General features: G+C 48.4%; 1 protein-coding gene across 1 annotated transcript in view; it reads left to right on the top strand.

Moving 5' to 3' along the window:
• The window catches only part of LOC138528325 (heat shock factor protein 4-like), a 731255-nt gene that overhangs the window by 176365 nt on the left and 527143 nt on the right, over positions 1 to 27747 (top strand). The window lies entirely within an intron of this gene.

Below are 27747 nucleotides of genomic sequence, written 5' to 3'. Positions count from 1 at the left end.
CGGGATGGCGACACATCGAAAGAAGTCTTCTGCCTCAAGGTGGGAGGGCTTCAGCCCTCCCTAGCCAGGGGCTAGTTCCGCCCATGCAGCGAGGGCGAGTAAAAAAACCTAATATTTCGGGAGGGGGCTAGAGCCCGATCTGCTCAATGGTGTTGCACCCCGCGTGTCTTTCACTGAAGTCCTGTTAAAAACAAACATTGGCAAAGCCAACAGGTTTGGCTTGTGCATAAGTATTGGGCATTTGCCAGGCCCTGCTATTAGATGCTCAGGTACTCAACCAGTTTGCACCTCGTACTATCAACAGCCAGCTATTACCAATACAGAAGTGCCTTTCCCATGCCTGCACGAAAGCCCAAACTGTTAGCATTGCCAATGCTTGTTTTGCTTAACCCATGTTCCACAGGACTATGCATCAAGGTTAAAGCAAACATACTACTTGACTAAATTGGCTCACATTGAATTAAGGCCAATCGACAGTCAGCCTGGACATACTTTCTGTGGCATGGCATGTTTACTGGCTGGAAGTGCACACATGGTAATAGTGGCATATATTGGTGCAGCCTGCATGGACCGCATGTGAACAACCAGCATAAATATATCTTTATTCTAGCATATGTTGTGTGCAATGGCGGCATGAAAAGTATTGGAAAATGTTCCTGTGCACGGTTGGTGACTTGCAACTATTGGGTTTTCCCATGTGCTTCCATACAAAACCAATTGCAAACTGTATGGATTTCTACCCAATTTTACAAAAGAAGTGCTGAAAAATGCATAATTGTAATCCAATGTTTCAAACATTTTCTTGCGAGTGAGAAACCCCCTCAAATAACCCTTGTTTGGTTTGGGCACCCTCACTGTGCTCTGTCGATACTGCATAATTGGCACAAACATTTAAGCCTCTTCAGTTGAGAAATTCTACATCCTCCACTGTAAATCATCCATCTGTCACTGTGTATGATGCATTTCTTTATGCGCATACAGGGGCAGCATGCTCCTTAATGCTGGGCCATGCACCACATGCCGTCATGCTATCCTATATATGTTTATGCCTATGATACAAAAATTAGTCTGGCATAAACCTTTCTTCAGTAGAGAAATCTAACTTTGCTGGAGTTGATTTGCAGTTGTAGTAATAAACCATATTTGGGTTCCTCCCCACAAACGCATGGGGAGATTTCTCGAGTCCCCTGTTTGCGAAAGTGCTGCCGCTGGCCCAGTGTGTAACATCAAAAGGGGGCCTCACAAAATGTTTTGCCCCAGGTCTCACCACATTTTGTGACAGCCTTGGGAGGAGGAACACACAAGAGAGCCAATTTTGGAAATAGAAATGGCGACAATTATTCACAGCAAACACAAGCCCACAAATGTGACCCACAAACTCAGTGCACAATGATATCAACACTTTATATCAACATATTTACAAAACACATTGGCATGAATTTCATGTCACAGCAAGAGGTCCATGTCGGCGGTGCATGACAGTGAGGTGCCCAACGGCCTCCCTGCCATGTCCTTTTGGGGGAGGCACCAGGGGGCCCTATACACCGTACCTATACCGACTGCCTCCAGATGTTGCCCCCTGGCGCCTAAGACGCCTACCGGCCTGAAACCCCCCAGTGAGAGGCGGTCTACCTTCACCACCAGCCAATCCCAGGTACTGTGGGCTCCTGCAGGGGCAAATTACTATCTTCTTGGACCTCCACCACCCCGCCCCCCCAGACTTAGCATTGCAGGGATGTTGGGATGGAAAATGGCATCAAGGCAGGATTCGGGCACGCGGACGGGGAGATGGACCAGTGGCAGTCTTCCAAGGAGGAGGAAGTCGATACTTTCCTCCCCCTCCGGCCACCCTTAAATTGCGAATCTTCACGCCATCACTCACCTTCTAGCCGCTGACAAGTCTGCGAAAATGGCCTGCCCTGCCCCCTAGCCATGCCCCCCACATCCCTTCGTCCCACTGTGGCGCTCTCGGCCTCCAGCGCCTGGCGTCTCCACGCCATCATTGCGTGCCGCAAGGGCAGAGGGGTGGGCCCAGGCATGGGGGCGAGGCTGAGGCACTGTTGCTCTTCCAACCCTGCCGCCCACATCCGCCCAACTCGGTTGCCCCTTCAGGCGGAAGGTTCTTACCTCTGTGGGCTGAGCAAACGGCAACAATCGAGATAGGAGGAACACACAAGAAACTCAATATGGGAAATAAAAACGGCCAAATTTATTCACAGCAAACACAGTTCCACAAATGTGACCCAAAAACCCAGTGCATAATGATATCAACACTTCAGATCAACATTTGTACAAAACACACAGGAATTAATTCCCTATCACACTGCAGCAAGTTGTCCAATCTGCCCCACGTGGGCGGCGCATGATGGTGAGGCGCCCCACAGCCTCCCCACCATGCCATTTTGGGACAGTACCAGGAGGTCCCATACACTGTAGCTATACTGACTGCCTCCTGATCCTGCTCGCCCCCGACTCCTAAGACCTGTACAGCCCGAAACCCCTCGGTGAGAGGCCGCCTACCTTCACCACTGGCTGATCCCGGGCACCGGGCCCCCTCACAGGGGCAAATTACCGTCCTTTCTGGACCTCCACTACCCGTCACAGGAACAAGGACCCAGGACACTCCCCCCATACCATGCCAGGTTCATAAAAGCTGCAAAGTTTTTCCACAATAGTACAGTTCCCTGTTCGGACAGATGCACCCCAACCTGATGAAAGTATGACACGCCCCTCACCAGTCCATTGGCAATAATCCTAAAGCACCTGTGGCAGGATGCTAGCCGGGCCAGTTCATTGTTCAATTTTCTTGCCAAAATGTTCAAGGGGCGAGCTTCAGTGTCCGAGCCCCACCTAGAGCTTAAGATGATCTGTGACCGCCACAAATGCCTGCGACAGAATCTGGTCAACCAAGAGAAGAAGAACCAAGCCTTCCCTCAACACCTTTCTTCCCACAGGGACCAAATAGTTGCCCCATATGTGCATAATCACCAAGTCCGGGTCCGGCATCTGGGGCCTCTTACTCTCCTCTTTTATCACCTTTCGCACCTGCTGTAACCGCAGGGCCCTCTGGCGATGAAACATTTACAGACTGCTGCGTTTGCGGGTAGATGTGTCCGGGAGCACAACCATTCCATTCGCTTGATGAATTAATGGCCCACGACTCACGCCACTATTGCTGATGCCATTCTCTACAGTGAAAACCAAAGACAACACGTAAGATAAGATGACGTTGATGCCCTTGTTATATACAATTTCTTACCTACACTTTGTGCCCCTGGGCTCAACATCGCCTCCCCGACCCTTTTCCCCCCTGGGTCCTTCCTGGCAGCCTTGCCGACCTCAACATGCCAGGTGTGGGCGTATGTATCCCTTAAAGGCATTCGATTTCTACCGTCCCAACCTCATAATCATGTCTTTGCCTAGTTCCATGCCGGGGTGCCGGCCCCGAACCTAAAGGAGTGTGGAGCAAACCGCAGGCTGCCGAGCCCTGCTGCTGACAAAGCCCTCTCAAAGATTTTCCTAAACCGAAAGCGGGACAGGCTGGAGCCGTCTTGGTGTATAAACAATGGGCCCACCTCATCGCCTGTATTGCCAAGAGGTCAGACATAGCCTACATCGGGCAGATACATGTATTGCTATGCCGAGGCAATGTCACGCTTGCCCCTCGTCCCTCCTGATCCGTCTTTGAGCACCTAACCCATGGGCGGAACTGACGTGAACTTAATTACTGACACGTCTGCTGGCAACAAAAGAATAAACTCACTATGAGATCAGTGGTGGAAGAACCTACCAATTTGCCAATCCTAAAAGGTCCAATGAAAGCTGTTACAAATGCAGCCCTGACCAGAACTTCTTCCTAACCATCCTGACAAATTACCCTCAGGGTCTGTACCATAAGTGCTCATTTGGCTGGATCAAGCAGTCTTCTACCGTGTTTCTGGGGTCCCTGCAACCTCTTTCAACCTGCCATGGTCTTCCACATGGCAAAGTCTGCTGATGGACTTGATGCGCCTTGCAACCCCGCAAAAAACGCACCACAGCCACATGCCTGCCTGCCAAGCCGTTGGAAGCACCTTGCCCATGCAGCTGCTTCAAATAGCAGATATGGGAGTCCCTATCAAAAACAGGCAAGGGTCCCTGATCCCTGCCAAACCCCCTGATCTCCCTGAAAGAGTGCTCATATGACTGTTTCCTTTTCTCAGCCAAGGGGTGAGGGCTGGGCAGCAAGCCTCCACAGAATCTCCAGGCACTGCGGTCAACCTCTGTTCCGCTTCCAGTAGCCACCGACTGAATTCCTGCATCTTGAAACAAGATAAAGCATCAGCAGTGTTATTCTCCATCCCCGGCACATCTCACATGAAAGTGTATGTTTGATTTAAGACACATCAACACCAGTCGCTTCAAATTATCGCAATACCATGGGGCAAGCCTACCTCTGGTTGCTGATGGCATGCACCACAGACACATTTTCAGACTAAATGATCATCTTCTCCCCTGCAACTCACCCGCCCATTTCTTGAGAGCCACCACTATCTGGAAGAGTTCCAGGAATGTCACATTGTGCCCCAGGCCACCCTCGAAAACATCCTGCCGGCACTTGGGCCCTGCACCATCTATTACCCAGAATAGCCCCAGAGCCCACACTGCCTGCTGCATCTGCATGGAGGCCCACCTGTACGCTGCAATACTCCCCTGCTAGCCAAACCATCACCCCATTAAAATCCGACAGTGATGCTCAAGTCCTAAGGTTATCCTATCCTTCACCCCCCCCCCCAGAGCCTCGTGTGATGATGCTTGTCAATTAGACCCCTCATTGGCCCTGCAATGGACCTGGAGAAGGGCCCGCCCATTAGAAGCACCCGTATTGTATTGCCTGAGCAGCCTCTGCAGCTTCCCAAGCGTGACCTTCTTAGCTCGTAAGCACAATTCCACTGAGTGCCTGAACTCCTGCACCTCACCTTCCAGCCACCTGCACTCACGCAGGATAGAGTCCATTTCGATGCCTAAAAAGGTCAATGTGGTGACTGGGCTTTGAGTCTCATCCTTGGCCAGCGGGACCCACAACCTGTGTGTCACCACCTGGAAGGCCTTGAATGCCCATTCACACTCCCTCGTGCCAGGCTGTCCCAGGAACAGAAAGCCATTCAAGAAATACATTGCCCTAGCGCCCTTGCATTCTTTCACTGCAGCTCGTTCTAGGAAAGTGCTGAACTTAATAACTACAAGACACAGAACATCCCTTTTTTCTCTGCTTTTTGTGGTGCTGCTCGAAAGGGCTCGGCAAACTTGGAAAACACACCTTGGTGGTCTTCGAGCCCCAATCCAAGTTAGTACTGCTTGCCTTGGCGCCCCTGAACCTTTCATTGTACATCAGCCAAGCCCCACAAACACACTCCCGATACATGGGGCCTCATTACGACCCTGGCGGTAAGGGGTTAGCGCCAGCGTTAGCTGCGCCGACCCCTTACCGCCAATTACGGGGTCCCTTAGCGCCATGGCGCTTTTAACACCTGCTTTTAGCGGGTGTTAAAATCCATGGCGCTAAGGGACCATGGAGTTAATTACGCCACCGTAATTTACGGTGGCGTAATTAACGCCTTCCCCACTCCCATTATGCCCTATGGGGCAAAAATGGGAATGGGGAAGGGTAAATGGGGATTGGGGACTTACCGCCCCGCCGACCTCGGAATGGGGCGGTAAGTCCGCCAACCACCATGGCGTAAACGTAGTTTACGCCATGGTGGTAAAGTCACGGCCCAGGCGGTAACTTACCGCCTGGGCCGTAATGAGGCCCATGGACAGAATCAAGTGCAAATATGCAAATAGTTTGGGATGAAGTTTGGGATATGTTTCCCCCATAACTGCCGAAAGTATTGAAAACCTGTTGATCAATTTACAATTGTCTTCTCCTCGGACCTTCCTATTTCGCTCCAACAGGGAGAACAAACCTACAATAAACGTCTATTTCCAAATCTTTACCCTCACTTCCTGAGCAATGTGCCAAGTGCGCAGACCTGGCTGCTGCGAGACAGGTGCAGGTGTAGCTCCCACGTCACTGGACATGCTGCCATCTGGGGGTGCTGGTACTGCAGGTGGCACCCCAGCGCCTGCTGACTTGCCCTCATCCATTACTGATGTTAGCCTGGCGGGCCCTGGTGCTGCAGATGGGGCCCCAGCACCTGCAGATTTCTCCATACCAGCCATTGGCTATGCTGGGCCCTCCAATGTTGAGGACACACCCCTCAGCACAGTGTGCCCTCCTATCGCCCGCCCCCCTGAAAGCCTCTGTACGGGACTGTCCACCCGAGTGCGGAGACCAAGGCCCCCTCCATGATGAAGGGGGCCAATAAATATGCCCTCCTGCCCCCACTGTTGCCCCTCCAGTCCAGGCATTTCAGCCCACTGGACCCGTCTTCAGCCCTGGGCTGGTTAGATTCTGGCCAGGCTCCTGAACATGCCTGGTCCCTCCCCACTGGCCTGGGTCCTTACATTGTCTGTAGTCACCTGCCCTGGTGCCCTGGCCACCCTTTCTGTACTGGGGACCTATGGTGCTATTGCCCTCTGCCCCTGGCTCCCAGGCTGCCCCAGCTCCCCCTCTCCTTGCCCCTTATTCATATCCGGCACCGTGGCCTCAGGGGGGCTTGCCCTTGGTGTCGCAGGTATCATGATCACTTCTGGTGGTACTGCTGTGGGAGTCACTCGTGCAGGCCCCCCCTTTTTTCCTACAGCCGCCCTCTTCTTATTTGGGGGAAATGCTGCCTTAAGGGGCACATTTTTCCTCTGTGGTCAACCCCCCTCACTGCTCGCCACCGCCCGTTCTCTGTGCTGTGCCTCGGGAACAACACTGGTCACTCGTCCTTTCAGCTGGGCCATCACTGTCTCAATCCCTTTCTACTGCACCATAGAAAGCATAGCTCCAAATTGCGCTGCATCCATAGTCATCAAACTTCTATTCCTATTGCCACTCAAAGCACCAGTAATGGTTCCTCCAATGATTCCCCATCAACACTCCCCTTTCTACCCTCGCCGGCAAGAGCCCACCACCCGCTGCAGCAATGCGGCACACACCGCACTCCCCGAGGATACCCACACAGTTCCCCCTGGGCTGGGAACACCTCCCTCACCCTGTGTTACCTTAGGCATTCCCAACCCGGAGACACAGTGCGATGAAGCCTGAGGAGTGCAGCGATATCAGCGCAGATGCACAGACGATCGGAGAGCCACCAGCCGGATCCGGCTCTGGAGAACAAGGAGGGACCAGCACATGCACGCCAAATCTCTCGTGAAATCCTGTTTCTAGATTCATCGAATCCTCTGAGTGAGACTTTTTCGTGCTTTGCAGGGACTTTGCACAGGCTTGGCACGTCACTGCATGCAGTCGATCGCCCTGTTCGGGACACCTCGCATAGCTTGGGCGTGACCTGCGCAGAGGCCAGAGAAGGGGGCGGAACACGCAAAATGGGGAAGTACATGGGAAAATGCAGGCGTTACGAGGCACGGGCCGCAGGCAGTCCAGCGCACGCCCACAAATGCATAGAAGGAAGCGTATTCATGGATCTGACATTGCAAGCTCTCGTTGGGGATGAGCCCACGCAAAGCCCTCAATCTATCCGCCACCCGAAGGCAGGCGTACATACACTTGCGCATAGGAATCATCTCTGCTCAGTGAGATTGCATGTTGGATTTAGGGGTGCGTGCACGCAGACAGGTCCGGAACTAACGTAGGAGTGCGCATACGCAGTGTAGCGGGGTGCCTGAACGGTTTGCACATGTATTTTCCAGAGTTTTACCAGAGCCGCAAAAATGTGTACGCCTGTTGTTGGGGTGCCAGTAATAGTTACGGGGGACCCCCCGCAGTGTCCCTGAGGTGGAGAACTAGTTCCGGGGACGCCACGCACTGTTTCAAGGGTGCATGTGTTCATGCCCGAGGACCACGCAAAGGTAGCTGTATCTGTTTCTTTTTGCTTTGCAAGGGGGAATGTCGGGGGCGTTCCGACCGCAACTCTGCGTGTACGGTCACTTTGCGCAAACAATTCCATGAATACGTAGAGCACGCAGAATGACTTCTGTGCACACACTCACGCAGAGGCATTCTCGGCACGCGGTCTTTGCGGGATATCTGCACACTTTTCCATGAATTGGGGCCATAGTGTTTTCTCACGTTAACTCTGTAACAGGTCACTGCCAACCAATTAAGCTAACTTAGGAGTCATTCTCAAATTCAGAGACAATGGGCCTCATTACGACCCTGGCGGTAAGGGGTTTACGCCAGCGTTAGCTGCGCCGACCCCTTACCGCCAATTACGAGGTCCCTTAGCGCCATGGCGCTTTTAACACCTGCTTTTAGCAGGTGTTAAAATCCATGGCGCTAAGGGACCATGGAGTTAATTACGCCACCGTAATTTACGGTGGCGTAATTAACGCCTTCCCCACTCCCATTATGCCCTATGGGGCAAAAATGGGAATGGGGAAGGGTAAATGGGACATGGGGATTTACCGCCCCGCCAAGGTCGGAATGGGGTGGTAAATCCCCATTCCGCCATGGCGTAAACGTAGTTTACGCCATGGCGGTAAAGTCACAACCCAGGCGGTAACTTACCGCCTGGGTCGTAATGAGGCCCAATGTTTAGCTGCTGTTCTCTATTATCCTTTTACATCTGCTTGCCCTAGATGAGACTGTAAATATTGTTAGTTGCAGGGCACTGTTTTACCACACCACCCTTTTTAACATCTCACTAGCCAGAGACACTTTACATTAACCCTCCCATACTATTCTTGTTTAGTCTTTTTATATCTTGTTTGGATGTTGGGTATTTTGGCCTACTTTTGTATACAATTGTGTTCAATCACTACAAGTGACAAAGTGACAAAGTGACACGTGAGCCCATTTCTTTGGGTATTATATAGTCTGGGTTTGCCAGTTATTTCCGCTGTTATAAAAATTGGGAGCAGGCACGTTGTCATCTTTCTTCAGTACGTTTGTCACTCACTCAGGGTACTTTGCCTGTGCATGCAGAGAGGTCGAGACCTCTGCTCCTGTTCTCACACGAAGTATCTGCTTCCACCACCAAGCTATATCCCCTCAGAGGCAAGGATGCCAATTCACCAAAATGTCATGTGGATCTGAAGTGCCTTGTACAAGATGACATCACAGGAAGTGGCATCATATGGCATTTGACCGTAATGACATCACAGGAAGTGATGTAACAAAAGTAAAACAAAAATATGTGTACGATTAATAATATACCATATGACAGTAAAGCAGTCAAAAAGCGGTTTTCAACCATATATTAACAATGGCGCGTTGATATGTAATGAGTGCAGTTATGGTATAACAGGGTTAAAACCCACTGAACCATTATAGGCTAAGAGCAGTACTTACTTATGCCACGGCACAGTGACGGCTGGTCAATATTTTCATTTGTGGGCGTAAACATTACCCATATATATGCGGGAGTGACCGCGCGTAGTGAGGGATTCCAAAATAACACAAAGGGGAGAACATTGGGTAAGAAGCCACACAGTTTACAATCGGTTTTGTACGTTAACACAAGACAAGATCTAACAATTACCAAGTCACCAACAATGCCTAGGAGCCAACGAATGTTCTTGATGCCTTTAGTCAGTGGTCAAAGCGGGCTGGAGCGGTTGGGAGCAGTACTCATCTACTTTTTTAAATAAAGTTTTACCGTTTCTATACTTTTATTTTAAAAAGAAACTGTTCCGGAAATTCCGGAATGGCTTCGTTTTGAAATAAAAGTGTAGGAAGAAGTTGAAACTTGCACTTCAGTGCACTGCATTGAACGTTCCCTGAAACAGTAGGTGCTTTTGGTTGGAGGCTTGTATTGTGCGTGGGAGGAGGTGTGGTGATGGGGTATGCAGGGAACAGGGCAGGCCAGCAGGGAACATAGTTACACTTGTTCTTTTCATACACTTCGGCCACTGCCTTTGCCCACATGTATGTCAATATTTTGCAAGTGTAAAAACTGTTCATGCTGGCTGTACCCTTACATGTCCATGCTGGCTGCATCAATGTATGCCAGTATTCCCTCATAAGAATATACTCATGTTTGCTATGTCTATTGTTTTTATTAATTTTTTATTGCGTTTGTGGTTTTCAGTAAGCCTTACACAACATATGAAAATGTACAATCAGATTTAAATCCAAACATAAAGCGAACATAAAATCATACATTAGCTATCAATTGATATCATTTTCAAAAAGTTATTCAAAGCTAAAATCAATGAGACATTCGTCCCCCACATTAACCGACACCAAAAGAAATGAAGTGAACAATCTGTATTGTCACCGCCTTTGCCCTTGAAACAGCAGGACCTAGGATTAGCAAAAAAACAGACAAGCAATGATGACCCAATGTTTCCATTGTATGTACATCGTTGCAAAATCGGCAGTATGTTGGATTGTCCAGCAATTGCAAAGCCTTCCAATGCGTTGTCCTTTCCCTTGTGTGGAACTGATTCAACCGAAAATGTAAATAGTTTGAACGTGCTTTGGAGATACAGTGGACTACAATCTCTCGCATGAATAAACGGAGAGTATTCCACGTATGTAGCATATGTGGCAATGGTATCCACCGTTTCTGCCTAGTCGGACTTAGACTTCTTTTTACAACCCCTGGTCGCTCTATTAGGTCCACTTCTGTCACCCCAAATGAAACTAGTATGCCATGCATCCTAGTTTTATAGGAAGTACCGGGGGCAATTCTTTCCTCGTTCATAACTCGATTTAGGTCCACATACAGTGAGTTCTCCAGGGGGTTGAGAAGTTTCTTATACGTCAGTAGTTGTTTCCACACAAAGCATGCCTTTAGGGTGGGCAGGCATAGTTCATGCCTGATGACTGAATTAGGGATTGCTAAAGATAAACACACAACCTGCTTCCACAGTTTGCCTTGAATTATGTTCAGCAAATTCCCTAGATCATGGAGACAGATGTCCAGAACATATAGAAGGACCGGTTCGATCTTGGCCAAACAAAAGCAAATAATTGGTAGCATGGAGAATGTACACAATCTGGCCAGCAAGCATTTCATTTGGGAAGCAAGTTTTCTCATTTTGGCGCAGCGAGTGGTCTTCCACGCATCACCTTGTTAATGAGGTTTTATCCCAAATATGTCACAGATAGGACTCGTTCTATCCATTCGGAGCCCATCACCCAGTGCATAACCTTCGGTTTGGAGCCCCTAGCAAAGACAACCACCTTGGATTTAGATCCGTTTGGGGAGAGATTGTTAGCCAGTGCACACCTAAAGAAAAGATTCAGCTTGCATTGGAGGCCCCTAGCTGTTCTGTTGAAAAGGATGAAGTCGTCAGCAAAGGCTAGCCAATCCAACTTAAGACTGCCCAGCCGTGCTGGCGAGATAGACGGCCCGCCCCTGCCACAAACATTCAACGTCACTGGCGTACAGATTGAATAGAATCGGGGCCAGTGTGTAGCCTTGTTAAGACACACATAGAAACTAACTGACCTAGACAATGACCCCTCTTTAGTCATGCACACTCGTAATGTAGTGTCAGTATGAAGGAGAGCATGCAGTTGCACTACCTTTCTGGTAACATTCATGTTGAGAAGTTTTGACAACAGCGTTGATCTAACCACACCATCAAATGTGCTGGTCATGTCCAAAGAGGCCAGATAGACAGCCCCAGCTTGACTTGGATGAACGTTGTGGTGTAAGTGTACAATAAGGGTGGCATTGAGGGAGGTACCTAGTTGCTGCCTAAACCCCACCTGGAATCTACTCAGTAGGTGGGACCGTCTGATAAACAGATTAAGCTGCCTCAAAAGCAGCATAGCAAAATTCCTGCCAGTGGATCGATGACGGCAATCGCCCTATAGTTATTGGGGTCCCGCAGAACACCCTTTTTTAGGATCGAATAATAATGGATCGTGCCCAGGAGGCAGGAATAGCGTGGGTCAGGTATATTTGGTCAAACATAGGTTTTAGGAGCACTGATCAGATCCGGGGAGAGCCCTTCAGAACGAACGGAGGGATCCCATCCGGACTCGGGGCATGGGATGGCTTAAGTCTACCTATTGCCCAAATTATGTCCTCTTCATCCCATGGGCACGTGCCCAAGATTACTGGACCCATAACTGCGTTGGGAGTATCTTTAAAGCAGTCAGGTAGAGTATATTTGTTCACATAAAAGCCTACCCATGATTGTTTCTCGATCGAAGAATCGACCCAAGGTACGATTGATTGTAGCCCAAAACCTATTTTCCCTGGCATTGCAAAGTTGGCGAAGCATGGACTGGTGATTAAGGAGCTTCGATTTAATCTTGAGTGATATAAGTAGATTTGTATGCAATTGGCACACCTTTTTCCTAGCAATGATATATTCTGCCGAAGCCATTCTCTGCTTCTTGAGCACGGCCAAATATTTCCACTTCAGGCTCTTCGAATGCACGATTGTAGTATCTGATGAGTACCTGGAAGCGCCTCCTCGCGCAAGGGGTTTCTCTCGGATGACTCGTTTCACACAGTCCATGATAGTTTCATAGGGTACGTTTGCATAAGTCACCCCCATGCCAAAATTGTATGACATATGCTCAAGTTCAAGAGTGAGTCGGTCAAAAGTTGAGTCAATTTAGCCACAGTCTTCTGACTCCATTTGAGGGCAAGCCCTCCCTTGGCCACCGAAAGGCCTACAAGATTGGGTCTTACATCAAAAGTAATATCAGGAAAAACCAGAGTAAATTACAGGAGTAGACAATCACCCCGGTCAGGGCCAATGTGGCTCAAGTACCCACATTTTGGCCTACGGCCAGTGGAGATATAGAAATAGTTGATCCTTGATGTTCGACACCCTCTATGCCAAGTATAGAGCGGACATTTCTGTGATTGAAGACAATCAAGGGAGGACATATCCCATTCCCCTAAAAAGCGATCTCAACTAATCCCCTGTTGAACATTGTAGTGCAAAGAGGAGGGGATAACTTCAACACCATTGTACACCAATCCCTGCACACAACTTGAGTTGTCGTAACCCCCGTCATTACCTCCATCAAACCAATTTTGGGAGATAGCACTCAAAGAGGCCTGTATCGTCTCCAGGAGAACTCTGTGCGGGTTCCAATACATGTTAACCAACAATATCAAAGGCTGGAGCGTATCTAAAGTGAGCTTTACCATCAACAGCCCTTCATTGTGGAATATCAAGTCCCACTTTACCCTCAAGTTTCGATCTATAGCCAGTGCAAGCCCCCCTAGGCCATCCCAATTCAGCTTTTACTGTTGAACTAGTGATAGTATAGAATCCCTCCAATTCAAAATGAGTGGTTATCATGGTTTCCTGAAACATGTAAATCTTTAGCGGTCCCTACCGAGGAGGATTATCAAGGAATTTAAATAAATATGTACCTCCACAGACATTCCATGGGATTACCCCCACATTAGTGTTGCCAGGAATGACCCAGGCCCTGTCTGATGACTTCAAAGGTTTTGAGGGCAGGACCGACCCATGACCAATCCTGGCCATTTTTGAAAAAGGTTGGAATTAGTGAGGTTGCATCCTCAGAACCCTTAGGTCATTAGGGATCACCACCCTAGACTCCCTTGGGGGGTTTCTTGTAGTTTGAAGCCCAGCAATGCCTTAGCATTCTCAACAGTTCTTAATCTCGTTGTTTCATACTCCAAGAGTATGAGGTTCTCCTGTTGCTCCCATACCATAATTGCCACAATTTCGCAGTGGCAATAACAAACCATGCGTTGGTTATCCACAATAGGCAGAGATATCCCATGAAGGTCATCTGCTATTATAGACCTCAACTGCGGAATCGTTTGAAAGGTAGCCAGTACTCTGGACCTATTCATCCTCAATAATGTATCCAGTTGATTCTTCACCACCCAGCCTAGGATTTTTGAGTCGCAACGGTTATTCACCACCTTCACCTGTTCGGAGGTGTGCTGTACTGGTCTTTCTGAGCCATCCATCCCCAGTACAGCAGTTGTTTGCAATGCCGGTCTTACCATATCAGCCTCTGTATCCTGGTTGTTACTGTCACTAAATAGAGTGGTAGTTGGGGGCCGTGCAGCGTTTGCCACAGCATTGCTAGTAAGCCCGGAACCCCCACCTAGATCCCCCAATGATGAGGGCACCACAGTCTCTCGTGCATGAGTTGTGCTCATAATCTTATCAAAGGAAGTGATCTTAGTTTGTTTCGTTTGTAGGTGGTCAGGAAAGCCTAAATAAGATTCCTCTATTTATTGGTGTAGAGCACCGTGTAGTGTAGCTGCCCTCCCAGAGGTAGGATTGAAAGGCGAGAACAATTGTTTTCTAGGACTACTGGAAAATTCTCTCCCTAAGGGGGATGCCCAGAGAGTGAGCTGAATTGAGACCAGACGAAGATTGCAAAACTGATGTCTCTTGGAACTTCTCAATGGTTTTGTTCACCCTAACAAAGGTGCTAGGCACCGCTTCTGCCCTTAGTCCTGATTGTAAATCTAAATCAGTCGGCCCATCTGTCCCAGTCAGTTAATATATACCTTGTAGGTTTGAGTTCCACCCCTTTAATTTAGCAGGCGGTATATTTTTAGATAGTTTTTGGTGATTCTGTTTGCTAGTTCATTTTTTACCTTTTGCAATCATATGTTTACTTTTCAGAACCTTGAGATTCTCCTGGATTGCTGTTACACCCGGAGTGTTCACTGGCATTGATGGAACTTAGATCGAACCCTGTAGGTTTTCCAAGCGAACAGCAGCCTCCATGAGAGCCGAGGGGCTGCTAGGTGTAGCAGAGCGTATCGAGTCATTCAAATCGGCTGTGCATGATAGCTCAACCAGTGCAGTGCATCCTTGCACCCCGTCCCATAACCTACATTTTTACACCTAGCCAGTTGAGTTGTCTCCCGCTTGGAAAGGAGGTCAAAGTTAAGTGTCACCTTTTCATACAAGTTTGTGCATTCCCCAGTATAGAATCTTTCATAAGTCCTGTGCCGTCTCTAGCCTGGACCACACCCATGACATATCCTTCTACAAACGCGATCCATTTCACCAATTCATTGAATGCAGTCTGCTGCCCTGTTAAAGCCCCTCCGCCCCCCAAAATATTCATTGGGCTCAGCCAAGGTCTTTAGTGCGAGATTAAGGCTAATGTGCATGTTTCAGAGTAAAGAAGATACACTGCCTTGGAATGAAAATGCCAAAAGACCCTTCGTTGGCAAGCACTCTTCATTCAATAGAGATTTAGGATCCTCCCTGCACATTTGTGCTGAGGTCTAGGGTAGACCATTTAATCCTCCGTTTATCATAGGTAGATATATGGAGCAATGAGGTTGCAAGGTAGACCCCTTGTATCCATTGTAGGGGCTTAGAATATCGGTAGTCACAGGACAGCTATCCGTACTCGCCTCTACCCCATTAGAAGTCCCAGGTTGTTCACAATCATGAAGGATGTGATCGGGACAAAGTGTCTCCCTGTTGGGGTCAGTGCTATTATCAGGAAGAATGTCAGATCTAGTTCTATCTGGGGAAGTCCTAGCCTGACTTGCCAAACCCCCTGTAAAGTTTGTTGGACCGAACCCCACTTGTTCCATGCCCCCAAGGGGATTTCCATAACCTCTAGATGCTCCTAGTTCATCATGAAGAGAGGCCATCTCCAGATCTGTAATGCCTCTCAGGAGGACCCTAGTAGCTGTTGAGACTATATGGAATGAATCTTCCAGAATAGTATAGTCTTGTACGAGCTGTTAGACCCGCACCCCACTGCCCCATCAAACAGCTGTAGAGCCAATGGCTGTGTGGGAAAAGAGGGGGCCCGGGGCCTCGAAGGTGGAAAGAGCCCCCCATTTGAGTTCCCAAATATAAATGGATAGGAGAGGAACGGGTGGAGAGGCATGGAGATTGGTTTATCGAAGCACAAGGATCCTTCACCGAGAACGTGTGCTTTGCAATGTTCTGTGGGGAATTTCTCGATTTGAGGTGCCCCTAGATGGATTGCTGTGGGGTGGAAGATTGAAATCTTACCACCTTCCTTCAGACCATAATCGGGGGTGCAGATGTACACGCCTTGAGGACCCTACATCACCTAACTCCAACGCCAGCCTATTATCTGGCAAATCCACAGAAATGGATTCAGCCGTTTTAGTCGAGGGCAACGGCTCCTGGGGTACCATCACTTGTCCTGTAGTTGCAACATTAGGGGTACAAACCACCCCGCCGTCTTGGTGCCTAACGATCTTGCCAGAGCCACTCCTCAGGCTTGGCATTGTTCAGCAAAAGGTGTGGAGACCCAACCTAATTATCGTAGCCCGCGCCACAAGATAGAGGCCACTGGAGCACGAAACAATGGAAACCCCCTCCAACAAACGCCTCTTGAATGGACAGTATAAAGGTTTGCTTAGATTAATGGAAAGCAAATCACGGCATTCATGTTTACTAATGGCAGGTACAACAACTAGTCCTTAGATCAGTGAAAGGCAAATCACAACATTCAAATTCACCAATAACAGGTACAACAAACAGTCCAATATATAATAATGTGCAGCTGAATTCCGTTTCCCCACAGCCACTTGGTTGGCTCAAAGGCACCAAGGCCTGCACTCTCCAACCAAACAGAGTAGGTACCAGAAACAACGAGTAAATGGAACGGTTAATGTGAGGAGTTGACCAATTCAACTCGGGGTCGAGGGCCGGCTCAAAAGCACCAAGGCCTGCAATCACCACCCAAAATTGAATAAGTCAGTTGCTGGAAAAAAAGGACTGATTCTATACAGAGTCCAGGGTCGGCTCAAAGGCATGAGTGCCCAGCAGTGACCGCCCAAAGCAGGGTAATACCAAGGAAAACAATTGAAAAAGGATCAATCAGTATGAAGAATGTTGCTGTTCCTGGTCAATGTCCTGGATCGGCTCAAAAGCACAAGTGCCCGCAGTCATTGCTCAAAGCAGGATAATATCACAGACAACAGTAAAAGAAAGGATCAGTCGGCATTCAGAATGTTGCTGTTTCTGCCCAGAGGTCTGGGTTGGCTCAAAGGCACAAATGCCCGCAGTCACCACCCCAAGCAGGGTAATAGCAGGAACAACTGCAGAAGAGACAATCAATCAGTATGAAAAGTGTTGCTGCTCAGCGTCCTGAGTCAGTTCAAAGGCACTGAGCCCCGCAGTCACCACCCGAAACAAGAACAACGAGTAGAGGTATATTCTCTGAAATATTTATTGGTCATCCACCAAGTCTCTCATTTTGAAAATCAACAAGATTTCTTTGGAATGAGGACACAAAATGTGAGGCTGTGCGTAGGAAGAGGCCCTCCTACTGGGGAGTGGGCATCTGAGTGATGTAAAGATTAGGATGCAAAGGCAAACCGCCTTAAAAAGAAGAAAAGAAACCACCCAAGAACGCTTCCCATATCTGCTGGGAGTGAGGCCTCTGCACACTCACCTCTCACGTTTGTTGAAACAGAGTTTCAGCGTGTGTCTAGAAAAGATGAGGTTCCTGCCGGCACGTAGCAGACACAGACTGCACAGACGGCTTCCCAACGGTAATGGAGCCCGGTTTGGAGGAAGCCATGGTGCTAGTAGCACCATGGCTACCTCCAAACTCGTAATGAGGCCCTTAGAGCTGATATTTGTATTCTTATGTAAGCAGTGATTCTATTGATACATTTTAGCATGTATGTGTGTGGTTTTTGTCATTAACAATATCCTTGTGGTTATGTTATTTTATGGTCACTTAATTATTGTTATTGAAGATGTTTTCATCTCCTTAAGGTCACAGGTAGGTGAAGGAGCATAAAGATCTGGATAGTGTGAGAAACCAGAAGGGATCTCACCCACTAGTCCCTGGGGATCTATCATCCAGGTGAACAGGACACGGCCATCGCTTTTAGAACCAGTTCCTGAGGGTGGACCAGTGCGGGAGGATCACCTGGGTGAGTGGTCTTCGGGTAGTGGGAGTGGCACACTGGATGATGAGAAGCGATATCACCTTCCTTATAACACCTTTACTCCACCCTGTGTTGAAGCCAAGGTTGTAAGCAGCAACATTGTATGGGAGCGCTGGAACGAACATTGTTAAAAATGCGTGTGATAAGAGGCGCAAGTGAAGTTTAACTGCTGATGAGTGATTGAACTTTAAAGCAAGCTACAATACCTTTGACAGAGTGGTCCGGCACTGCGTGGGTGCTCAATCGAAGGTCTCTGTAAGGTATCCAGCTGAGAAGTGATAAAAGTAGATACATTTGGTCTGAGCCCAGTAGAGGGAGATTAATTGAAAGAGAACAAATAAATGTGAATCGAAGTGGTCCTGCAATGGGTTAAGTAAAATCCTGTGCACTGTCGAAAGTCTTGGATTTCGATGAAGTGGAGAACGTTTGGAAAAGTGCATGGATTTGGTCAGAGCCCGGCAGAGGGAGACCAATTGAAGGTTTGTGTTAAAGTGGGTGTGAGCCAGGCAGACGGGGTCCAGGGTGAATCGAAAATCACCCAAGAAGTTGTATATGACAATCCTGTGGAGAAAAGAACTTTTGAATGTTTGTCGCATCAGGCCCTCTGAAATAAGAGACTTTGAATGGCAATGAGACTTCGACACGAAAGGCCCTGATACTGAGATTTTAACTGCATCCTCGTGCTAGAGACTTGTGCTAAGCTTGAATGTTCCACCTTGTCCCGTGCTGAAAACGTGGGTAAGGGAAGCAAACGGCTTGAATATCCTGACATATCATTTCTTATACACTTTTCTTTTGTATAACATTGTTTCCCACACTATTTGTATTTAGAAGTAAGGATTGGCAATAGGTTTATTACTAACTAAGGCCATTATAAGGCCACTTTCCCTGTTTGCCCCTCCAGTGATGAGCCGCCTTGGAGAGGGCAGGAGCCCCCACCCGTGACGACCCGCCGTGGAAAGGGCAGGAGCCCCAACATCACGGGTGCCCCAACAGATGGATGCCCTCCGAGCCCATCATACAGAAACGGGGCTAATTGAAACTTCCTTGCTAGGATTCCTCCCAACGCCCAGCAGTGCACCTATTTCTTGCCCATTTGAACTCAATCTGCATTTTCCTGCAGGCCAGACCGCGAGCGCCGACATTTCACTAAAACAAAATGTCAGACGCATCGCGGGATGAGAGCAAGGCTGTGTTGCCTCTATGTTGCTAAGCAACGTATGTTTGTTTCCTTCTTGAACACAAACATCCTCCAGCAGGAGGATGAGCCGGCGGCCACAACTAGGGCCATTATAAGGCCACTTTCCCTGTTTGCCCCTGTCCGCCGCAGTGCACCGCTGCTGCCCATGATCTCTTGCCACTGCACGGCCAGGATCTACCAAAATCCTAGAGTCTCATCTACGCACAATCAAGCAGCCTCCTACGCAAGTATGGAAGTATGGACATACTGTAAGTAATCAGCATTGTATGCACGTACATCCTCTGTTGCCCTCCGCGCACTCATAAACCCACCCCGTGTCTCTCACTATACTACCCGTGCACCACTGGATGCCCCAACCCTGTCTGCCATACATTTTATGCTTCCACTGTATGAGCCAATTGCTCCCTCAGTAAATCTGCCAAATATGCCTGATAACGTGCCTATTTTGAACTGCATTAACTGCATTGAACTATTGCAGCCCACTCTTCCTATTTGTGAATTTACCCTATTATAGCCTATTGTGCCTACTTTGAAATGTGCTATTGCAGCCCACTGTGCCTATTTTTGAATTAGCCTACTTGTAAGCCCACTGTACCTATTTTGAATTTAGCCTATTGTAAGCCCACTCTGCCTATTTTAAACTACGCTATTGCAGCCCACTGTGCCTATTTTTGAATTAGCCTATTGTAAGCCCACTGTGCCTATTTTGAATTAGCCTATTGTAAGCCTGCTGTACCTATTTTGAATTAGCCTATTGTAAGCCCACTGTGCCTATTTTGAATTAGCCGATTGTAGCCCACTGTGCCTATTTTGAACTGCGCTATTGCAACCCACTGTGCCTATTTTGAATTAGCCTATTGTAGCCCACTGTGCCTAACCTGAACTGCCCTGCCCATTATGAACCAGCCTGCTCTCCCCAATTCAAGCTTGCCCACTGTGTCCAGCCAACTGTGACTATACTCCTGGTCACAAACAGATTGTTCATGGCAAACTTTTACTTAACTACTCTGACCTTGATGGCAACTCTCTCCCTACTCCACCCCAACAACACTACCCTCCACCCCTCAATTCCACTACCTCAGTCACCCCCACCTCAACATCCCACACACACCACATTTATGGAGTATGCCGATACTAAACAAATCGACCAACCAAATTGTGCCATTAGCCCATTAGAATGGATCCGCCGATTTGCTGCTCCTCCCTCATCCTGGAACCCTTGGCCAGTGAAGGACAGGATCCTGAGACTCGGCACAAGGTTCTTACCCCCCCCCCTGCAGGTCTCGCATCAAAAAACACCCCCCTCACTCTCATCATAACCAAGTTCAAGCCAGCGCCTCACAAACTTTGGACAAATCCCAAAAAGCCCTCATCAACATAACTGAACAGCCCCTGAATAAAGGTGCTCTCATCAATGCCCGTTCACTGTTCGCCCATGCGCTAGACATCGGAGACCTCATATCCGCTAACAACCTGCATTTTCTGGCTATCACTGAAACCTGGCTGCATCAGGCAGCAGGCCCAGCTCTATCCCTCGCCATCCCAGAAGGCTACTCAATTCTAAGAAATGACAGGGGCTCAGGTAAAGGAGGAGGAGTAGCCTTTATCGCCAAAACATCCCTTGGCCTTAGAATGACCCCTCCATCCAGCTTCCAGTCCGCTGAACATCTGTCTGCTAAATTCCAAGTTTCGGCTACACAAACCGTCCTTCTACATCTCATTTACAGACCCCCAGGCCCCATTCTCCTCATTCGAGGAAGAGATTTCCGACCTCCTGTCTACCAATACCAAAATAGGATCTCAAATCATCCTACTAGGAGAGTTTAACCTGGGCCTTGGGGATCCCAATGACGCTAATGTGCTCTCCCTAGAAAATACCATCTCCCAACTAGGGTTCAAGCTCAGGATCACAGCTCCAACACTCAACAAGGGCAGAACCTTGGACTGGTTAGTGGATCACAACTGCTCCACAGCCATCCTTAAAAATGAGCCAATCGCATGGTCAGACCATCACGCCATCTCCTTCTCCATCCAAGGGAAGATGCAGCAAACACCCCTCCAGCTACTATTCCGCAAACCCTCACCAGAAATAACCGCAACATCACCTTGTAGAGCATTCGTCCGCTAATCCACAACATCCTCACTCCCGCAAACTACACCAACCTAGATGCGGATAAACTTGCCGACCTCTATAAAAAAAACACTCAAATCAGCAGTAGATGTCATCGCTCCTATCAAACTCACAAAAGCTAAACCAGCAGCCCACTTGAACAAATGGTTCACCCCAGAGCTTAAAATCCTCCGGAACACCAAATGAGCGGCAGAAGCCACTTGGAGAAAAACTCCCAACCAGGCCAGCAAATCACTATTCACGATAGCAGCCACCACCTACAAAACCTCAGAGCCAAAAAAGAGACCTATGACAATAGAATTGAAAACGCCAAATCTAAAACAAAAGAGCTCTTCACCATTCTTAGGGAACTTGCGTCCCTCTCCACACCCTCAGAAACTTGCGTGAAAGGCACAGACTGGTGTGAGAGGATCCAAAAAGCCTTAGCAGACAAAATCGCCATGCTTCAATCCAGAATCGAACAGAAAAAGCTCATCTTAGCCAAAAAAAGCTAACCCTCCACCCCCCTCTGAAACTCCAACATGCCCCCCCTTCTCCTTTACCCCATTGTCAGCAAAAGAAGTGGAAAGCATCATCAAAGGCCTCAAGCCTTCCAGATGCTAAGGGGACTCCTGCCCAGTTCCCATCATCCAGGAAGGCACCAACAATCTGGCCCCTTTCATAAAAGCCCTTATCAACGCCTCATTCAAATCGAGCCCAATCCCTAGCAGCCTCAAGGAGGCCTGGGTCATGCCCCTTCTAAAAAAACTAACCTAGACCCTAATAAGCCAACCAACTACAGGCCAATTACCACTGTCCCGTGAAATCCTAAAGATCTTAGACAGAGTGGCCTACTTACAAATCCAGAAGCACCTGGAAGAGAACAACCTCCTGGGCCTTAGACAATTTGGCTTCAGACCAAGGCACGGAACAGAGACAGCCCTCCTGTACTTAGAAATCCACATGGACGAAGCAAAGGATAAGGGCAATTTAGCCATTCTCCTGCTGCTTGACCTCTTGGCAGCCTTTGGCCTTGTCGACCATCAGATCCTAACGGAACATCTGACGGCCTCAGCTACTTTCTCTAACCAGGCGACTGCCTGGGTCCAATCCTTCCTGGCTGACCGAACCACCCGGATCTTCTCTCCGGGGGCTTCAGCCCACCCAATCCCCATCCTCTGTGGCGTCCCACAAGGGTCGTGCGTCTCGCCGACCCTATACAATATCTTCACTAAGCTATTGTTTGACCGCCTTGATAACCTGGGTGTCACATACACAAATTATGCTGACGATACCCAGGTTCTTATCACCTTATTAGGCTGCTATGAGGGGATTCCACACAGATCCACAACCTTTACCTGGAGATCCAAGCCTGGATGGTAGAACACGGCTTATGCCTCAACAACGAGAAAACTGAGCTTCTTCTTGTCAGCTCCCAACCACGGCAAAACATACTGGACCCCCGTTAAGCGTCTTTAAACATAGATGGTAACCTAATCACTGTGGCCAAAGAAATTAAAACTCTAGGGGTCTATCTAGATTCCACACTATCGCTCAAAAAACAGGTGAACGCCACAGACTCCTGCACAGCTTATACGAATAAGCTCATCAGTGCCTGCAAACCCTTCCTCTCACCCTCCAGCTGCATTACACTAGCCAGAGCGCTAGTCCTTTAAAAAATTGACTACTGCAATACTCTCTTCCTTGGCTCCTCAGAACGCAATTTGAATAAACTGCAGGTGCTACAGAATAATGCACTCAGAGCCGCTCTGAGTATCCTGCGACACTCACACATCTCAAGCTTCAGACAAGATGCCCATCGGCTCCCTGTACGAGATAGAATCACCCTCAGATCCCTCGTCATCGTCCACAAATGCCTCTCCAATGACGCCCCCAAATACCTGTCAGACAAGTTCATCAAACACATTTCTACCAGACCAACTAGAACATTGTACTCTCACTGTCTTTCCATCCCCAAATTCTCCCAAAAAAACAGGCGGCTCCAGCTTCCCGGTCCTAGCTGCCAAACAATGGAACGCTATACCACTGAACCTTAGAGCAGAACTCTCCTTTTGGACTTTCAGAACAAAACCAAAGTCCTGACTCGCCAAGAAGAATCCCACCGCTATCTGACACACTACTTAATGTACTTGTTTTCTTTGCCGACCACCATGTAACCCGGTCAACTGTACTTACTGTTATCATCTTGTATGTATATACTCTGCTGTAACTTCCTCTATGTCTCCGGCGCACAGTTACCCCAGGGTTTGGCGCGCGGTATAAATAAAGAAACTAAACTAAACTAATACTCTTCAGCAGTTTTAACAAAACACAAGAAAACTCTGAAAAGTGTTCATGACTAACCTTTCCTTTTTTGAACTACAACTCCCAAAGTCTCTGTAGTCCAGTCCTGCACAGCCCAGCTATGACACACATTCTGTCCCTGGGCTCCTCCTCTCTTTTACATGCTTTGAACTGTCTCTTGAACTTTGTAATCATGTCCCGCCAACAGTGCAAAGACTTCAAACTTGTCAACTGGAACGATGCCGCTCCCTAGCCTTCCTGTTCCTCAACTTAGGCTTCGATAAATGCCGCTGTCTGCTCTCAGTTATTCTTCTGCTCTTCCCTTAAGGAACATAAAATGAACAAATTTAGGGTGCCGTCAATGTACTGTTGTAATCCACAAATATCACATTATAAACAGTACATCATCGGGTGGGAATTTAATGCTTGTCTCCTAGTTTTTAAAAGAATTAATACTCGCTGCGCAGCTAGCAGGGGTAATCTTCATTCTATGGCAATACTGGAGGCGAGCATTATGCTTGTTCAAAGCTTCCCCCACACCGTAACAGCAGACTCTCAGTCGGCTTGAAGTAAAACTCTTTAAATGTACAATCACTAGCCCAATCCGCTGCTGGCATAATCTCACGTTACGATACACCTTTCGTAAAGGCTCTGGTAGCCATCGCCCCTCTTACAGAATGAACCCCATATATTCTTAAATCATTACCTGCTTCTTACATTACTTCTTTAACCCACCTCGCAATGGTGGCTGTCGCAATCGCCTGAAAAGGCTTCCTACGCGCTATTAACAATTGGATGGTACTGGCAGCTCTGCCGTCTGCTGTCCTACTTTAATACTTTCTAATGCATCTCGCTACGCACCATTTAGGGTTACTCAGGGAAATAGGGATAATGAATGGTATTGGTCCCTGTCTTAGTCCTTTTAACTATGGATAAGGTTACTCCTTCTGGACCAAATTATCTCCTATTAATCTCAATTGCATTAACATCTGACACGTGCTTGCATGATATTAAACATAACAGCATTGCTAGTTTACCCGATAACTGTTTCAGAGATAGGTATCTATCCGTTGGCCAGTTCTCTAATAAGCGTAACACTATTGTCACGTCAAATACTGCCTTATACCTAGGCTCTGGGGGTATCTTATATCTAGCTCCTCTGATGAGCCTCACTACTGCTGGATGTTCCCCTACTGGAACCCCTTTGATTGGCAAGTGCCCCGCAGAAATCGCGGATATGTACAGCCCTATGGTACGAAATGCTCTCCCGTCCTGCAAAAACTGTGCTAAGAAATTCAGTAAAGTCACCACAGGGGCCGAAATGGGATAAAGATTTCTCCCTCTATGCCAGTTTGTCCATTTGGCCCAAGCCACGTCGTAGCTCTTTCTAGTGGATGGAGCCCAGGATTCGGTGATAAGCTCTGCAGTCTTGTCCGAAATGCCTGGCACGACCCAGCTGGGTTCGTGAGCAGTTGCTCTCCTTCTGGAAGAACTAACGGCAAATCCGCTGCTAGTTCCATTAGCGTTGGGAACCACATTTGTGACTTCCACAGTGGTGCTACTAAAATGAATTCCACTCTCCCCCTCCGACACTTCGCTAGAACTCTGTTCAGCATCACAAAGGGGGGAAATGCGTAGTGCGACCCCCTCAACATTCCTGTAGAAATGCATCTATGCCCTGTGCCTCCGGTTCTAGCCTCTAGCTGAAGTAATTGCCTGTCTGGGCATTGAGACGGGATGCAAAGAGGTCCATATGTACCGGACCCCACTTCATATTCAGAGTCTTAAATACTGCTGGATCCTGTCTCCAGTCGCTGGAGTCTGTCAGGAAACGAGAGTTCCAGTCGGCCACAACATTCAGTGCCCCTTGCAGGTACTCTGCTGTCACTGAAGTTCCTGACTAAAGGCAGAAGTGCCAAAATTATTTCGCTAGTTCCGCCAGCAACTTGGACTTCGTTTCTCCAAGGTGATTTATGTACCGGACTGCCGAGATATTGTCCATCTTTAGCAGAACACACAACCGCACCTTTCCTCTCGTGAATGCTTTGATCGCGAATGATCCTGCCAGAAGTTCCAGGCAGTTTATGTGTAGGTGAATCTCCTCTTTGCTCCATTTCCCTCCTGTCTCCAGCTCTCCACATCTCGCTCCCCAGCCTATGCGGCTGGCGTCTGACTCTATTACTAGGTCTGGTCGGTCTGCGAAGATGGCACGCCAATTTCAGTCGTCCACATACTTGAACCACCATTCCAGTTCTGTGATAGACTCCTGATCTAAAGGTACTTGCTGATGATATTTTAAACCCTGCTGCAGGTGTTTTATCTTCAGTCTCTGCAGCGCTCGATAGTGCAAAGGACCCGGGAAGATGGCCTGAATGGAAGCTGCTAGTAGCCCTACTATCCTCACCAGAACTCTGAGAGAGATCAGCTGCTTGCTCAAGCAGGCTCGGATCTCCCTTTTGATATCTCTTATCTTCCAGGCTGGTAATTCTAGCCTTGCTTTCCTGGTGTCTATAATGTATCCCAGGAAATGTAATCTCTGAGCTGGCGTGGTGTCTGACTTCTCCACATTCACCAGAAAACCCAATGATAATAATAGCTCTTGCACCCATACTGTCTGGTAGCTTAGCGTGTCCCTGTCCTCCGCAAGAAGTGATAGGTCATCTAGATATATAATAAACCTGATACCCTTCTGCTATTGGCTTCATCAGTTTGGTAAAAGCCCATGGAGCTGACGCAATCATCTTGAATTGCCAGAGCTGTCTGTTCCAGTGAGAAGCTAGGAACGTTCTGTAATCTTTTGGCACCGGCATCATTAGATAAGCGTCTATTAGGTCTAGCCTCGTCAGCCTGTCTCCCTCTCTTAGGGAGTCTCTGAACTGATGGATACCCTCCATCTTGAAATGGCGGTACACAATCCAACCGTTCAATTCTTTTAGATATATAACTGGCCAAACCTTCTCCTTCTTGTGCACTAGGAACAAAACTGGGGTGCTGTGCACTTCTCTATGGCGTCTTTCTGCGCTATCTGGTTCAGCTCACATACTAAAAATGTTTGCTCCGCTAGTGCTAAGCACTGCTGGTGTGGCCAGCTTCACTTTACAGGTGGTTCTATGAACTCCAGCTGCAGACCTCTGACGGTTTGCAATATCCAAGCATTGATGGAAAGCGCGCGCCAAATTTCCTCAGAACATTCTCATTCTCCCCCCTACCGGAGGATACTCTGCTTCTCTCACCTGGTGTAAAGCCTTGTCCATGACCGGTTCCTCTTCCTCTGCGCCCTCTAGGGGAGCGTCCCCTGGACGGGAAGAAGGTGTCTTGCTGTTTGTTTTCCCAGTATTGCTCCCTCTGGGATTATGGGGCCTTCTTCCTCCTTGCGAGCGACCGGCCGCATGACCCCTGAAGCGACGGGTCCCGGCAAAAACTCTGTTTCGAAAAGTCTTCCGTATGGAGGCCTGTGCCTTTTCGAGGGATGTGTACGTGCCGGCGAACCGCCCATCTCCTTCCCAAAGCTTTCCCTTAAGAGGAGACGGTGTGCCGTTTCTCCGACTTCGTATGATGCGAGGTCGCTCAGCTTTATACAGCAGCAGGCCTCTCCTTCTCTCTGATGAGATGGCGCAGTTTGCGTTGCCTGGAAGGCAGACCGCTCTTTGCGCCCAGCTCGCCAATGCGTCGGGGTCCACTTCTTCCCCTGTGTCCTTAGCCTTTTCTGCAAGGTCCATTATCTTGGCGAGAGGACCCGTTAAATCTAGCACCTTCTCTTGACAGCTTCTCCATGATCTGTCAATTCGCTTATGTGGATCTTTACTGGTCTCAGACACGAAGGTCAACACCTTAGGATCTAGCTCGGGGTCTCTGCCACTTTTCCCAGGAGGTCTGGGCGTGAGCATTCCGTGTTGAGGCGAAGCATTACTTTTTTGTCGAGAGCCTTTCGCAATCTTATTGTCATATATTGTGCGACTCTGGGGGAGGGGTGCCAGTCTGAGGATTTCGGGTTCCGGATACTGTCTGGGTCAAACATGTCCTCTGTGTCATCCTGCTCATCCTCTAGATGTTTCTCCTTGCGGGTTCTCTGCCCCATGGTGGATTTCGCCCATTCCTGGAGCGGGGGTCGTGAGGCTTGGCACTGCCTGACGTAGGTAAGCTTCTTAATTTCATTAATTTTCAATTAAAGCATGCCTTAATTTCTCAAAATACTCAATATGCTCTACGCGCACATGCGCAAC

Source organism: Ambystoma mexicanum, chromosome 1q (genome assembly GCF_040938575.1).
Source record: "Ambystoma mexicanum isolate Mex_15411 chromosome 1q, UKY_AmexF1_1, whole genome shotgun sequence".
Lineage (NCBI taxonomy): Eukaryota > Metazoa > Chordata > Amphibia > Caudata > Ambystomatidae > Ambystoma > Ambystoma mexicanum.
Note: the sequence above shows the minus strand (reverse complement) of the source record. Positions and strands in the feature narration are given on the sequence as shown.